The sequence below is a fragment of the Hypanus sabinus genome, chromosome 6, assembly GCF_030144855.1.
Source record: "Hypanus sabinus isolate sHypSab1 chromosome 6, sHypSab1.hap1, whole genome shotgun sequence".
NCBI classification, from domain to species: domain Eukaryota; kingdom Metazoa; phylum Chordata; class Chondrichthyes; order Myliobatiformes; family Dasyatidae; genus Hypanus; species Hypanus sabinus.
Window position 1 is genome coordinate 137,015,841 of NC_082711.1, and position 17,433 is coordinate 137,033,273.

The 17,433-nt window shown below is 44.1% G+C and overlaps 1 long non-coding RNA gene across 1 annotated transcript; it reads right to left on the reverse strand.

Moving 5' to 3' along the window:
- Positions 1 to 7,251: 7,251 nt before the first annotated feature.
- LOC132395083 (uncharacterized) lies at positions 7,252 to 16,865 on the reverse strand. The gene is made up of 3 exons (XR_009512519.1): positions 16,812 to 16,865; positions 14,045 to 14,161; positions 7,252 to 7,337 (listed from the first exon to the last, which is right to left on the reverse strand). It is a non-coding gene; the product is annotated as an uncharacterized LOC132395083 (long non-coding RNA).
- Positions 16,866 to 17,433: the final 568 nt, after the last annotated feature.

The window sequence follows — 17,433 nt, forward strand, 5'->3', positions numbered from 1 at the left end:
AAGCAAAGCTACAGGTCATTTTAACCTTAAGGAAATGCAGGAAAAATATTGATGTACTTTCAAAACTGGGAAATGGTTACAATATAATTCACAGTCAGTGAGGAGATGATTGGTTAAATTTCCTGTCACTCAAGCTCAGTGACCCCCCCCCCACCACATAAATGACTGAGATTAACTGTATAACATTTGAATAACTTCAGTAGAGCTTTCCTCCATTCACTGAATTTTCCTGGAGGAAATACCCCATGCCTATTGAGTAAAGTTGTTGTAGTTTCAGGTATTAGCTCTCTTTTCTGAGTAAACAGTCTCTGGTGTTAAATGGGACATTGATCTGAGTGCTGACATAATTTCCCTGCATTGTTATCGGACAACTCATCAAGACTCTTTCCAAACCCATGATGTCTACCAGCAAGGACAAAGTCACCAAAAGCTTGGGAACACTGCCACTTGGAAGCTGCCCTCCAAGCCTGTAATGTGAAGGGTTAATTTGCTTGCCAGTCAAAAGCCCCTTCACTGTGCCAGTTGTTGACTGAGTCTTTTGAGGGATGCAGCATCTCCTTCCCATTTGTCACCTCGCTCGCCATGACACCAGTGTCAGTTTCCAGGCACCTCAAGGGTTTAAGAACAGCATGTGCAGGAGACTCGTAGGCTTTCCTTTGTCCCCAAGGGCTCATCTTCACACTGAGGTCTCAACCAGTGCTGAAGAACCATTGGAAAATTTGCTGCAGATACAGGAGGGCCACATGCACACGTAGGTAGGTATCTGTTGAATGTTTAGTTTTGTAGTTGTGTAACTTGGGGAGACTTAATGAAGTGCCTGTTGAGTTTGAAGTGCTAGTGAGTGGTTAGTGTTGTAGTTTCTGTAATGTAGGGTGACAGATGTTTGGTTGAAATGTTTTACTGTTTGCCTGTAAATAAATGGTTAATGTGTTGATTTGTAATCAGTGCCTTCTGTCTCACTTACCAAACCTGTGGACCTGCTTCCTTCTAACAAAGGCACATGCCTTCATAACTTGGAAATACATCACCATTCCTTTACCATCACTAGGACAAGATCCTGGAACTGTAATGAGAGTCCTTGACAAGGATGCTGTGGACCCAAATGCTGGAGTATCTGAGGCTAGGATCAAGACACGGTATCAAACTGGATCGAGAACTGAGCACAAAACAAAACACTAGACGATATCTCAGGTTGGGCTTATGATTGACCATTGAGGCTCGGTTCAGGTACTCTTTAAATTCTTGGTGCACAAAATGTGACTGCCAATTAGCAGGACAGTCCTGAAACTTTAAAGGAGCTGCGCCAGCTATCCATACTCTGGAGAGTTAGAGCGTATGAACCCTGTAAGCTGGCACAGTTGGGTATGTGTCGTAACAAGAACCCCTCCCCTACTGTTGACTCCTGACGGCCCTAGCTGCTTGATGAGATGATGATGGTAGTCATGGATCAGGGCCGGATCCAAGATGTCCTTTTCAGGAACCCATCATCATTTCCCGGGTCGGAAACCTTCTCAGTCCACGAGGAACCTCTGAACACCCTGAACAGTTCTTTAATCCAGAATTCTTCTCACAGTGAAGACCTGTTCCCCATTGACAAACTTGGGTTGTGGCAGGACTAATAGCAGAGGGGCTAAAGGGCTTGTGTTCACAGGCTTTAATTTGGAAATGTGGAAGGTGAGATTAACCTGAGGGTCTTGGGGAGTTGCAAGGTGTAAGCCTTTGGGTTTGCTTTCCTGATAATCTTGAAGGGTCCAGTGAACTTGGGCACCAATTTCCTGGACTCCACAGAAAGGCTATTCCTGAGTTGACCGCCAGACCTGCTAGCCAGGCTGCAAATCTGGTCTCTGTCTTCTCTTGCGGTTAGCCTTTATTTCAGCCTTCTGGGTAGAAGCTAACAAAATCTTCTTTGCCCAAGTCCATTTCTCCCTGCGGCATTAGACAAGATCTTTGGCAGCAAGAACTCCAACTTCGGCTTCCTGCTCAGGGAGGAGTGGTGGAGAATACCCAAAATGGCATTTGAAAGCGGACATCCCATGAACCAAAAGCTGTAAAGTGTTGTGGGAGACCATTGCCCACGTCAAACAATAGAACTATTCATATGGTCTTTCAGAGGCCAGGCATCTAAGGATATATTCTACATCTTAGTTCTCCTGTGCAGGTGAAACCCAGAGGAAAGACTTGCTGTTGCCCCAATCAGTTTGGAAAATGCCCTCCAAAAATGTGATGCAAATTGCGGACTGCAATCCAACACAATATTCACAGGAAAACTATGGATCCTGAAGGCCTGCTGCAGGACAGGCATCATAGCTTTCATTCCAAAGCTCGGTTCACCTGTTTCGTCTGGCTGTTGGTAATTATCCAAGATTACCTGATCATCTAATTTTCCTTATGAATGTCCAGTCTCTATACACCTCCATCCCCCACCAGGAAGTCCTCAAAGTTCTCCATTTCTTTCTAGACACCAGACCCACAAACACTCTCCTGTCCAGCGGAACTTGTCCTGAATATTTCTCCTTTGGCTCTTCCCACTTCCTTCAAACGAAAGGTGTAGCCACGGGCACACGCATGGGTCTTAGTTATGCCTGCATATTTGCCGGCAACATGGAACAGTCTCTATTCCAAACCTACACTGGTATCACTCCCCAACTTTTCCTATACTACATCGACAACTGCATTGGTGCTGAGCCCATCAACTTTATCAACTTTGCTTTCAACTTCCACCTTGCCCTCAAATTTACCCAGTCTATTTCCGACACCTCCCTCCCCTTTCTCGATTTGTCTGTCTCTATCTCTGGAGACAGGTAATCCACTGATATCTTTTATAAACCCACTGATTCTCACAGCTACCTGGACTATACCTCTTCCCACCTTCTTTCTTGTAAAAATGTCATCTCTCAATCCTTCTGTCTCTGCCACATCTGTTCTCAGGATGAGGCTTTTCATTCCAGAATTAAGGAGATGTCCACCTCCATCAAAGAAAGAGGCTTCCCTTCCTCCACCATCAACGCTTCCCCCAACCGCTTCCCTTCCATTTTGCACACATCTGCCCTCACCCCACCCTCCCACCGTCCTACCATGGATAGGCTTCCTCTTGTCCTCACCTACCACCCCACCAGCCTCCACATTCAGCACATAATTCTCCGTAACTTCCGCCATCTCCAATAGGACCCCACCACCAAGCACATCTTTCCCTCCCTCCTACTTTCTGCTTTCCCCAGGGATCACTTCCTATGTCCCTTGTCCATTCATCCCTCCCCACTGATCTCCCTCCTGGTATTTAATCTTGCATGTGAAACAACTGCTACAGCAGATCCTACACCACCTCCCTCATTACCGTTCAGAGCCCCAAACAGTCCTTCCAAGTGAGGCTACACTTCACCTGCGAGTCTGTTGATCTCATCTACTGTATCTGGTGCTCCCAGTGTGGCCTTCTGAATATCAGTGAGACACAATGTAGATTGGGAGACAGCTTTGACAGCATCTGTGATCCGTCAGCTGGAAAAAGCTGGATTTCCCAATGGCCACCCATTTGAATTCCGCTTCCCATTCCTACATGTCAGTTCATGATCTCTTCTATTGCTGTGGTGAAGCCAAACTCAGGTTGGAGCTGCAAAACATTATATTCCATCTGGGTACCTCGAACCTAATGGCATGAGCATCAATTTCTCAAACTTCCAGTGGCCATTATGCGATTCATCCCTCTATAATCAATACATGGCCACAGGCTGTACTGAGAAGAAACCAGCACCTGCAGATGAGGTGGATGGGTGAATGAATCCCAGAGCAAGAGCCCCCTTAACATACTCCTCCTTAGTGCTTCTTTCCAGGCCTGAGGTTGCTTATAAGTGACCCTGCGGAGGACAGGTCCCTGACAGTAGATCTATAGCACATCATAGAAAGAGTCGAGGACTTTCCCTTGCTGAAGGCCTCCTCCAAATCCTTGTAGGCAGAAGGGATTTCTGCTGGCCTGGATGCTGCAATTAGCCCTGAACCTTCCTTTGAGGACAACTCTTGAGGCTCTTTAAGTAGCAGGGGTGATTCAGCAGGCCCCAGAGACTTCTCCATAGGTTCACAAGTGTGATTAGTGAAAGCAGATGCCAAATCACAGTCCAAATCCTCGTCCATATCCTCGGGTATCAGCAGTGAGGCATGACAAATGGTCGTGCTACTGGGACTAGGTTCTGAAGAACTCCATCTTGGAGTCTTCCCCTTAGACAGGATCTGGCAACTGGAGCCCTTTGGGTTATCTGCTAGAGTTCCGGACCTCTTGGACATTTCCTTGGCTTGTTTGTGAATAGAGATCTCGTTCCAGCACACCCCTGACTGGATGGGGCTGGGACTCACACAGGCCTGTTGTTGGAGCTGGCTTGTCTGCCCTTAAAGGCAGGACTGGGTTTCCTAAATGCTCCAGGTTACCCCGAACAGAAGTCTGCTCCCTCAATGGCCGCTGGTCTCAGGAGAGCCTGGGAGTCTGAACAACAAGCTGAAAACTTAACTTCTTGCAATGACTGGACCATGGTATTCATGGAAGGGCGATGCTGAGAGAGCCAAGGTGCCCGAGGATCAAGGGTCTGTAAGGAGTCTTAATGCTATAAAAACTAATGTCCTCCACATGATCTACAATCCTCATCTGCAAGACCAATGCCTGCTGCCGGATCTGCCCGGAACCAAGTGGATGGCCATCCAAGACAGTTGCAAGCATGGGCTGGCTCAACTCTTGCCGTGATATGCTGAGCTGATGGGTGGTCCCCATGTCCAGGAAATTTCCAGCTGCCCCAGAGTCCAAAAAAGCATTCATCTCTTGTCCGTTCATACCCCAGCCCAGGTGATCTCCGCCCTCAGCGTGACACCAAAACCAGTGAATAGTGGTCGCTACCGCCACAGTCCTCCCGACACTGGATGGTCTTAACAGTTCTCCCAACGGCTGCAGCTTCAGGCATTCAGCCCGCTGGTGACCTGCTTCCCCGCAGTAATAGCAACAACCTTGACTCCAACGGTGGAACCTCTTATTGGCGGAGATTCCTATGCGGCCAATTTGCATGGGTTCGACAGTATCCTGACCAAGAGATGGGCTTGGTCAAATCTTCTTGCTGTGGCTGATCACTGTGGACAAAAGGCTCTGATACCCCATTGGGTCCTTGTTGGCTCAATCATACTGTGACGAGAGTCCTTGACGAGAATGGTTTGGACCAAAAATGCTGGAATATCTGAAGCTAGGATTGGGACACGGTGGATCAAAGTGGATGGAGAACTGAGCACAAAACAAAACACAAGATGTTATCTCTGGTTGGGCTTGCAATTTAGCACTGAGGCTCCATTCAGCTGTTTTTTAAATACTCTATTTTTGGCATCCAAGACATGACTGCCAATTAGCAGGATGGTCCTGAATCTCTGCCAGCTATCAATATTCCAGAGAGTTAGAGCTTCTAAACCCTGGATGCTGGTGCGGTTGGGTGCATGTCATAACAGGAACTCCTTCCCTACTGGGATTGTGGGTGTTCCATACCACAAGGAAGGGAGTGGTTCAAGAAGGTAGCTCACCGCTGCCTTGAAGGACAATTATGGATAGGTAATGAAATGCTGTAACTCCGCCACGCATAGTCCCAAGTCAGGCTGTGAAAGGAGAGATGGACATGGGGTGGCAATCCCATTCCATAAACACCCAGTGCTGCAGAAACACCAAAAGAAGCTCCAAAGACCTCATCCCTGGGAGAGGGAAGAAACACCAAGAAGATGGGCGACACCTGAAAGACTCACCCAGGACAGTGGACTCTAGTAAGCTACCTCAGCGCTAGTGGGGTGATAGGCTTAAGAAGAAAAATATACTGTCTCAGCCTGCAAGGCCCATGTCCTTTAACTGAATAAAAATAACAGAAATTGTGATATCAATAGATACTGTTTAAATGAAAAGGGAGGCTGATGGATGAATGAATGAGTAAATACACCATTATATACATACAAAAAATGTAAAGCTGTACTGTATGAAGTAACAGTCTGCTGTGGGAACTCGGGGGCTGAGCAGCATCTGCGGCAGGAAAGGGTCTGCCGATGTTTCAGGTTGAAACCCTGCATCAGTTTGTTCCTAATGGGCAAAGTGGCAATCCTTCCAGCTCCTCGAGAAATATGCTGCAACTGTGGATTAGGACATGTGTGTCTTTGGCATGATATAAAGCGGTGCGGTAGGTAGTGTTTCCATTTTGCAGCTCTGAGGACCCAGGTTAAAGCCTGACTATGGATCTAAGTCTTGTCCTGTAATGATATATTATTGTCTGTGTGGAGTTTGCAAGTTTGCCCGTTGACTTTGTGGTTTCCTCCCTCATTTCAAAGATATGGGGATTGTTTGGTTAATTGTCTACTTTCTATTGCCCCTAGTGTATGGGTGAGTGTTAGAAGAAGGAGGGAGGGTGGTGGCTGTTACTGGGAAAATGATTAGAAATGGGTTACAGGGAAATAATTGAAGGAGTGAGGTGAATGGGATTGTGGAAGCTGGCATATACTCAATGGGCCCAATGGCCTTCCTATGTATTACAAAGAAATATGGGTAAGTATCCCAATGGGGCAACAGCATTCTTTCATTTAGCCTGTCACATTTTTGAATTCAAAGCAAATGAAAATGAATTTAAAAATTAAGACTTTTTTACACTATCTCAGAAAATCCCTAACCAATGAAATATTATTGTAATGCAGAAATGTGACAGCCAATTTGATTAGTCTCTTGCTTCACAATCCTCAGACTCTAACGTTTATGTGGCTGGTCCAACTGAGTTTCTGCTTGGAGGTGACACCAAGACGCTGATGACGGAGGACTTGGAAATTCAGAGTTGTGGGAAAATTACTTGAAGTGCTGGAAGGGTTGTCCATTTGGAAAAAAAAACTGATGCAGGGTTTCAACCCGAAGGGTCAACAGATCCTTTCTAGCCGCAGATGCTGCTCATCCTGAGTTCCTGGAGCAGCTAGTTTGTTACTTCATACTGTGCAGTTTTATGTTCTTTGTACGTATATATTCTTACTTATTCATTCATCCACCAGCCTCCCTTTTCATTTAAAGGGTATGTACTGATATCACAATGTAATTGATCATCTGGAATAAGTGATCAGTTTTCATGCTGTTTCCTTTTTATCACCCTTCGCCTGGGTGTCTTGCTTCTGGCAGTGAGCACACTGTCTCAACCTGTTACTGAAGGAAGAAGAATGGTCTTTGTACCTGTCTTCAGCACAGTTTTCAGTGGTCAGCACCCATTGGTTGGAGATAAGAGAGCCTTGGCAAGGATTTCTATACTTGCTTCCAGTGAGGGTCACTACTGACGAGCAATCAGTGGGATGGGATATTTCACAATCTGGTTCAAATTAAAACAAGATAAACATCTCATTACATGATAGAAATAATCTGGAAATGTATTGATAACTATAAGAGGACAGGCTGGGATTTCAGGAATGAAAGACATACACTGGAGGTGAAGTTCTCAATGTTTCCAGGGGGAAGGCAACGGAACACTCTACCAACCACCAAATTAGAACTCATGGTTTCATGTCAAGGTGGTTGAGAGCAATATTCCAGATCGCATTGTTCTTCAGCAGTTTAATCTGATGCAGGCAAAGTAGAATAAGCACAAAGGGTTTTAAATAAAACAAATATCAATACTCAGCAAATCTGCAGAGAGACACACACAGTTAACATTTCATATCAATGACCAGTTCTCAGAATTGGCGAAGGGACTCTGACCCGAAATGTTGACCGTGTTAATACTCTCAGATGCTGCCTGTTGAATATTTCCACCACATTCAGTTTATACTTCCAATTTCCAGCATGTGTAGATGTTTAAGTTTTTGATTTGTAATGGGTACGTAAGGTTTTAGCTCAGATAACCTTGTATTCTAAAGGGATTTTGAAAGGAAATAATGAAATAACCATCATTTGTTAGTAGGTTAGAGCACATGTGTTCATGGCCAACAGCAGTTTAAAATTAAAACTGAAAATGTTGGAAAGAAGGCAGTTGTGGAGAGAGAAACAGAGTAAATGTTTCAGGACGAAACAGCCTCAAACTGAAAATCCAGTGTTGCGTGAATCAGCATAATCCTAGAGAGCTTCTAAAGCAGCCAGTGGGTCTTAAATTGGGCTCCTTTATATGAGACTGCTGGAGTTCCAGCAAATAGTTACAGTTCTACTCACCCACTGTAGGCAACAGGATGAGGCAAGTCATCGAGACATGCAGCAGGGGAACAGGCCCTTCAGCCCAATTCCACAAAACCTACACGAATCCCTATTTATTATTCTTTCCATTTTCTCATCAACTAACCCCACTCACCGACCCGCTATTTACAATGGCCAATTAATCTTTCAACCTACGCCCCTTTGAGATGCAGGAGGAGAGCCGAGCACTCAAAGAAAGCCTGTGTGGAGAATGTTCAAACTTGGCCTCCACCACTCTTTGAGGAAAAGACTCGTGAAGGCCTCACAATCCTAGAAAATGCCTTGCCATGGGTGCACATCTCCAGCATCTCCTACTTTTTAAACATTCCCTGCTGGTTCTGTACTCTGCCACAAGAAGAAATGTCCTCTCCATATCCCTCCTGTAAAGAGATTTTGTAAACTGATAGAACACAGCAGGGGCTGTTGAGAGAAAACCCAGCCGGTTCTCACCACTAGATACTGTTTGTGCTTTAGGTAGAGACCTGCCCTCTGGAACAACCTGGGACAGAGAGAGTAGCGTATCAAACTACAAAGAAACATATAGTAATATTTAAAGTTCAAAGTAAAATAATAGATAATGAGGCAACTCACTACAATTCCATTCGTCACTTCCATCAGAACAATCAGAATCACCATCGCAGAAACCACTGTCTTTATTTAAACAGTTGCCATCTGCACACAGCATCATGCCCTCTGTACACTGCTGATCTGTAGTCGGGGTGGTTGAGTGCCCTTCTATGTTGTAGTAAATATGACACATAATTAAGGCAGGGGCAAAATAATCAGAGGAGAGACAAAGCAAATATTAGTTTTGCAGTGAATTATTGTAAACCAGGAGGAACAGCAACACAGGTGTGGAAGCTGATGGTAACTTTCAAAGGGACAATGACAGAGACATTTTTGGAGGGGAGAGAGGACAATGGAATAAACTGGGTGTTGTTTTTCAAAGACCATCACAAGCACAATGGGCTGAAAGGGTTCTTCTCTACACCATGGTTTTTCCCATAAAATGAAGAAAGATTTACCATGTTGCACATTTTCACAAACAACAAGGTCCAAGAATTGTAGAGTCATTGTGTTATAGAGAACAAAAACAGAACCATCGTCCCAACTTGTCCATACCCACCAAGTTGTCTTACATGCATCTATTTGGCCCATATCACTCTAAACCTTTCCTGTTCATGACTATGTCTAAATATGTTTTAAACGCCCCTTCCTCTGGCAGCTTGATCCGTATACAATTTGCCTTCTGTGTAATGTAAGTGTATAAAGACAGAAGTCAGTTGGTGCACAGTTTGACTTCACAAAAGCCAAAGGGGTAGAGATTAGGAGAGGAGGATTTGTGTACTGAATGACAGGACAGTAGAGACAGTACTGGCACTTGGCTAATGTTCCAGACAACTCAAAGGGCCAGTAGGGACTATTACACATTATATCTCTAAATAAATAACTAAATAACAGGCAGATTAATTTTGTTGAGTTTATATTAAAAGGCAACTTAATATGTTTACTGAGGGCAAAGTGGTGTCTGTGGTTTATGTGGCCACCAGTAAGACTTTTGAGAAGAATCCACATAGAAGGCTGATCGAAAAGGTTAGAGTCTATGAGGATCCAAGGCAAATTGGCAAACTGGGTCCAAAATTTGTTTGGTAATAGGAAAAGGATTGATGGTGGTGGGGTGATTTTGTAAAAGGAAGCCTGTGATGGACAATGTACCACAGGGAGTGGAGCCGCCTGTTATTTTAATTACTTATCCATCGAGAGATAGAGTGTGGAATAGTTCCTTCTGGCCCTTCAAGCTGTCCCTGTCACCCCTGCGGACATGGCCCAAGTGCGGAATGGGAGACACTGAAATAGGTTGATAGTTCACTGACATTAATGCGAACAGTGTTAAAGGGAAAAGAAAACAATAAATACTAGCCCAAAGAGGGCCATTAACTAAAACTCTCAAATAGAGAACGAAGCCTACACTGAGATGGAAAAGAACAACTAAGAATAAAACGAATACCGCTAGTCTTCAGAGTCAGTTGACTAGACAGTCCTATTTCTCAAGCAAGGCAGAATGCAAAAAGGCAGCAAGTGTTGCTGTGCCCAAGTCTCGACAAATACTTCAACAGAATCAATGGAGTTAAATACTATCACAATGAAATAATACTTAGCTGACACATGCATATTCACAAGCGCATTTGCCGTATCTACTGTGCTGCTGAATCCGCAGTTGTGACAGTCCCAACAATAACCCACTGATTAATCCTAGCCTAATCATGGGTCAATTTACAATGACCAATTAATCTACTAACTGATACATCTTTGAAATGTAGGAGGAAACCCGAGCACTCGGAAGAAATCAATGCATACCATGATGTACAAACTCCTTACAGATAAAGTCAGAAGCAAACTCCAAACTCCGATGTCCTGAGCTGAAATAGAGTTGTGCTAACTGCTGCGTTGCTGTGGCACCCATACATTATATACAATAAGTACTTAGATGTGAATGTAGGAGTGTGATTAGTAAGGTGGCAAATAGCTCAAAAATTGATGGTATTTTCAAAAGTGAAGAAGCTAGTCTTCACCATCATGGCTTGCAGTGGGATCTGGAACAGTTTTGGTCACCTAATTACAGGAAGGATATTAATAAGTTTGAAAGAGTGCAGAGAAGGTTTACAAGGATGTTGCCGGGACTTGAGAAACTGAGTTACAGAGAAAGGTTAAGTAGGTTAGGACTTTATTCCCTGGAGCGTAGGAGAATGAGGGGTGATTTGATAGAGGTATATAAAATTATGATGGGTATAGTTAGAGTGAATGCAAGCAGGTTTTTTCCACTGAGGCTAGAGGAGAAAAAACTCAGAGGTCATAGGTTAAGGGTGAAGGTGGAAAGTTTGAAGGGAATATTGGAGGGGAGGCTTCCTCATACAGAGAGTGGTGGGAGTGTGGAACGTGCTGCCAGATGAAGTGGTGAATGCGAGCTCACTTTTGACATTTAAGAAAAACTTGGACAGGTATATGGATGAGAGGGGTTTGGAGGGATATGGCCTAGGTGCAGATCAGTAGGACTAGGCAGAAAAATGGTTTGGCACAGACAAGAAGGGCCAGAAGGCCTGTTCCTGTGCTGTAATGTTCTATGGTTCTATGGGACAGCTGGAAAGTGAGCTGAAAAGTGGCAGATGGAATTTAATGCAAACAAATATGAGGTGTTGCACTTTGGTAGGACCAACTAGGGTAGGTCTTACACAGTGAACGGTAGGGCACTGAGGAGTGTGGTGGAATACAAATCCACAATTCATTGAAAGGAGCATCACAGGTGGATAGAATTGTAAAGATGGCGTACATAATCAAAGTATTGAGGAGAGGAAATGGGAAGTTGTATAAACATTGGTGAGGCCTATTTTGGAGTACTGTGTACAGTTTTGGTCACCCACCTATAGGAAAGATGTAAATAAAGTTGAAAGGGTATAGAGAAAAATTTACAAGGATGTTGCCGGGACTGGAGGATCTGAGTTGAAAGGAAAGTTTGAATATGTTAGGACTTTATTCCTTGGAATGTAGAGGATTAAAAGGAGATTTGATGGAGGTATACAAAATACTGAGGGGTATAGATAAGATAAATGCAAGCAAGCTTTTTTCACTGAGGTTGGTGGAAATACAGCTAGAGGTCCTAGGTTATGGGTAAAAGGTGAGAAGTTTAAGGGGAACATGAGGGGAAACTTTTTCCACTCAGAGGGCCGTGAGAATGTGGAATGAGCTATCAGCGCGAATGGTTTACACAAACTCAACTTCAACATTTAAGAGAAATTTGAATAGGTACATGGATGGTAGGGATATGGAGTGCTATGGTCCCGGTGCTGGTTGATGGGAGGAGGCAGTTTAAATGGCTCAGCATGGACTAGATGGGCCAAAAGGCCTGTTTCTGTGCTGTGTTTTCTATGACTCTATATTATCTAATGCTACAGAGTGATATTAATCAGGTGGTAAATTGGGCAGATGGAACTTAATCCTGACAAGTGTAAGGTGAATTATTTTGGGGAGTGGGTTTAATACAGAATGAATGGAAGGGCCCTGGGGAATACTGAGGAACAAAGTGGTCTTGGTGTACAAGGCCAATGATCCTTAAAGGTGGCAGCACACATAGACAGATTGGCAAAAAAGACATACAGGATACTCGTCTTCATTGGCCCTACCATAAAATATGGCTGCAGGGAGAGATTGTTACAACTTTATAAAACTGTCATTAGGTCACAGATGGAATACTATGTGTAGTTCAAGATGTCACACTACAGGGAGGATGTGATTCTTCTGGAGATGGTGCAGTGGAGATTCACCAGGATGTCACCTGGGATAAAGAAAGTTAGCATGTCACGGTCAACCCTCACCAATTTTTATTGACCGGAACTGCAGAGGGTTGTGGACACAGCTCTGCACATCATGGAAACCAGCTCCCCTCTAGTCAACATAATCAAAGACCCCACTCTTCCCAGGCGTTCTCTCTTCTCACCTTTTCCATCAGGTGGAAGATATAAAAGTCTGAAAGCACTTACCAGAAGGCTCAAGGACAGCATCTACCCTGCTGTAATAAGACTAATCAATGGTTCCCTATTACAGTAAGATCAACTTTTGACCTCTCAAGCTACCCCAGTGTGACTTGCATTTTATTGATGACCTGCACTGCACTTTTCCTGTAGCTGTTGCACTTTATTCTGTGTTGTTCTTGTTGTACCTTGTTTCTCTGCAATAATTTGTGCTCTGTTTTTGTGTAATTACTTAATCTGTAAGACAAGGTTTCCACTGTATCTCAGTAGGTGTGACAATAATAAATCAATACCAACGCCCATGGAAGATTTCAGTTCTGAAGAGAGACAGGTGGGCTGGCTTTATTTTCTCTGGAGCACACAGGCTGAGGTGGGGGGGGGGGGTAACACAATAGTGTAGAATATTATGGGATACATAGACAGGGTAGATACTACAGAATGCTTTGCTAGAGAAGAGGTGTCAAAAACAAGAGGCCATAGGTTTAAGCTAAGGGGGAAAAGGATTAGAGTGAATGCAAGAAGGAATGTTTTTCATTCAGCTGGTGATTGAGGTCTGAAATATACCAGGGGTGGCAGAGGCAGATACTCCCACAACACTTAAGAAGCACTTTGAATTACCAAGGCATGGCAGTCTAGGCAGCATGTGCTGGCAAGTGGGATTATTATAGATGGACCCTTGAGGGCTAGCTATTTGGGCACTGTGGTAGTGTAGCAGTTAGTGCAATGCTGTTAAAGCTTGGCTGTCAGACTTTGGAGTTCAATTCCAGCAATGTCTGTAAGGAGTTTGTACACTCTCACTGTGACTGTGTGTGATCCCTCTAGTTGCTCCAGTTTCCTCCCACAGTCCAAACACGTACTGGTTAGTAGGCTAATGGGTCATTGTAAATTGTCCTGTGACTAGGCGGGGTGCTCAGCGGCATGGCTCGTTGGGCCAGAAGGGCTTGTTCCGTGCTGTATCTCTAAATAAATAATTACGTGAAAGATCTTTGTTCTGTTCTATGTGACCCCACAGACTCAGTGAAAAAGTTTTGCACAATTGGCTAGTGGTGGACAAGGGAAGAGGCTTGAGTGAAGACAATTTACACTGAAGACCCTACATGGGGTCAGGTTCAGGTCACTGGTTGGAAGAGGTGCCGAGAGCTCAGTGTGAATGTGAGTGTGAGTGTGCTGTTTATGATGAGATTTTGATTGGGTGGGGAGAAATGGAGGAGAAGCATACTGAATATGTTACAGTGGATCAGCGGGAGCCCCTGTCACCATGTCTAATTTACCCTCACTGCACTGTGGAATGATAAATAGCATGGGGTCATATTGCAAGCTAACTGACCACAAGTTGCTTCATCTTCTCCATCCCAGCAATCTTCAATGCCATCACAAAATCCATTGTTTTTATTAATGCAGTATCCACTGGAACATCTTGGCATGCTGTTCTCACACCATATAACTGAAAAAAAGCAAATTGGTTCACCAAGTTAAATAGTACTGGTTGTAGTGCAAGACCTTTTGGCTTTGCAATGCCTTCCCTGGAATCCTTTTTACAGATCTATTCCACAGCTGCACACAATTAGCACATATTTGGTTAGTGAGTGTGTTATAGCAGACTACTCAAAACTCGAGTGACAGGTCATACAGGAGTGAGATAGATAACTGGTTGAGTGATGGAGCAACAAAAGCCTTACACTCAATGTCAGTAAAACCAAGGAACTCATTATGAACTTCAGGATGGAGAAGTCGAGGGAACACACACCAGTCCTCATTGAGGGATCAGTAGCGGAAAGGGTGAACAACTTCAAATTCTCGGGTGTCAACATCTCTGAAGATCTATCCGGGGCTCAACATATTGATGCAATTACAAAGAAGGCACAACAGTGGCTATATTTCATTTGGAGAGTGAGGAAACTTGGTATTTCTCCAAAGACTCTTGCCAATTTCTACAGATGTACTGTGGAGAGCATTCTAACTGGTTGCATCACTGTCTGGTATGCAGGGGATACTGCACAGGATCAGGAAAAACTGCAGAAAGTTACAAACTCAGCCAGCTCCATCACGGACACTAGCCTCCTAGCATCAAGGACATCTTCAAAAGGCGATGCCTCAAAAAGGTGGCATTAATCATTATTTTTTCTCAATGGACAGTGAACCTGTGTACTATATCTCTATTTTTTCCAGGTAGCCTCCTACCTGATGGCATGAACACTGATTTCTCAAACTTCAGATAATTCCACCTCCTCCTCTCCTTGCCAATCCCCATTTCCTTCTCTTACCTTATCTCGTTACCTGCCCATCACTTCTCTCTGGTGCTCCTCCCCTTCCCTTTCTTCCATGATCTTCTGTTCTCTCATATCAGAGTCCCCCTTCTCCAGCCCTTGATCTCTTTCAGCAATCAACTTCCAAGTTCTTTCCTTCACCCCTTCCCCTCTCCTGGTTTCACCTATCTCCTACCAGCTTGTACTTATTCCTCCCCTGCCCCCACCTTCTTACTCTAACCTCTTCCTTTCCAGTCCTGATGAAGGGTCTCAGCCTGAAACATCAACTGTTTACTCTTTTCCACAGATGCAATCTGATCTGCTGAGTTCCTCCAGCATTTTGTGTCTATTGTTTATAGACTTTTTGATGTGAGCCCTTTACCATCTCCATTACTGACAAGCTGCAATCAGAGCACACTCACTTCTTAATATGCCCCCTCCAGTTCAACATCACAAGTATTTACTGACCTTGAGTAAAAGCTGATGGTCCTTTCAGAATCAGAGTCATAGAATAATAACAGCATGGAAACTGGTCCTTCAGACCAAATTCGTTAATGCCAACCAAGGTGCTCATCTTGGTAGTCCCAGTTGCCCACGTTTGGCCTATCTCTACCCATGTGCCTGTACAAATGTCTTTTAAATGTTGTTCTTGCACCTGCCTCAATGACTTCCTCTGGCAAATCATTCCATATACCCTCCACTCTCTGTGTGAGAAAGTTTCTTCAGAGGTCCCTTTTAAATATTTTCCCTTTCACCCTAAACCTAGGCCCTCTAGTTTGTGATTCACTTTCCCTGGAAAAAAGACTGCTCATTTATTTTATCTATGCCCCTCATGACTTTAACCATCTCTATAAATTCACTCATATGTTCCAAGTCCTATGCTTCCCAACCTCTTTCTGTTCCTCTCAACATTCTCACAAAACATCTTTGCATCTTTTCCAGTTTAATGACATCTCTCCTGTAACAGGGTAACTAAATCTGTTAACAATACTGTAGGTGTGGTCTCACCAACATCTTATGTAACTGCAATGTAATCTCCCAGCTCCTATACTCAATGGCCAGAATGCTGAACACTTTCTTCACCACTCTGTCATTTGCATTGTCTGGCTAGTTGTGGCATTGCCTCTACTAGAAGATATACTGTAGTCTATCATAAACACAAGAACATCTGCAGATGCTGGAAATCCAAAGCAACACACAAAAAATGCCAGAGGAACTCAGCAGGTTAGGTAGCATCTATGAAAAGGAGTAAACAGTTGATACTTTGGGCCATGAGCTTCATCAGGACTGAAAGGGGAAGACACCAGAATAAAGAGGGGCTGGCATCTTCCCCTTTCATTTTAAGTCCTGATGAAGGGTCTCAGCCCAAAACGTCCACTGTTTACTCTTTTCCATAGTTGCTGACCAACCTGCTGAGTTCCTCCAGTGTTTGTGGGTGTTTCTGTAGTCTGGTAGTCTATATTTTCTAGTAGTAACAATGCTCTAACTAGTTAGACAATGCAAGCAAAGTCTTTCTCAATAAGGACTATTTGAAAGATATAAGTCAACTTCACTTCAGGAGGATAGTCTGTCCAGTAAAGCGAAGCTCAAGTGGTTAACAACTCAGAAAATGCTTTGTTGGATTAAGATGGAGAATGAATCAAATGATTAAAACAAATTGCAACAAATGGAACCTCACCTGGCAAGTACAATTCTGAAAGGTGCCTCCATGCTTCCACCTGATCACAGCACCTTCAATATCTGCCTGAATACTTCCACTGAACTTACAGTGCAGTTACAGCAATGGAATGGTAGCAGCTGGTATTCAATAAAACTATTTAGATCAAGACATATGGTGAATAGACTTACTCATGGTGAAGAGTTGAACCTTTAGCCGTTGGTTGCTGGTCAAATTGATGGTCCCCTCTGCTTCCTGAAAGACTGCTGTAATTTCCTCTGCACGGAATCTCACACTGCACTCAAGCTGCATCCAGAACCGGATAGCAGAGTAGACAGGACTGTAATGAGAAAGAGATTACTTAGTGCAACATTGGTCCAACTGACCCTAGCCATTTTGACATTGGAGGCACAAGAAACTGCTAACGTTGGAATCTCGAGCAACATACAAAACACTAGAGGAACTCAGCAGGTCATGCAGCATCCATGGTGAGAAATGGACTGTTGATGTTTCAGGTTGACATCCTTTATCTGAGCAGTCCAGATGAAGGGTATTAACTGCTTATTTCTTCTTCATACACAATGCCTGATCAGCTGAGTTCTTCCAGTGTTTTGTGTGCCGCATTTTGACACTGGTTGATGTTTGGCCACAGCTTTGTACCTAGGGTGGAGGGATTAAGAGGGTGCTGTTAAAGACAGGTGGCATGATAGAGGTCTGTCTCTACCAAAGGAGGTATAAAGCACTCCTTCCCTCTGCTATCCACCAGGTCACCCTTGGGCACCTACTTAGCCCCCGATCAGGATCACGTGAAGC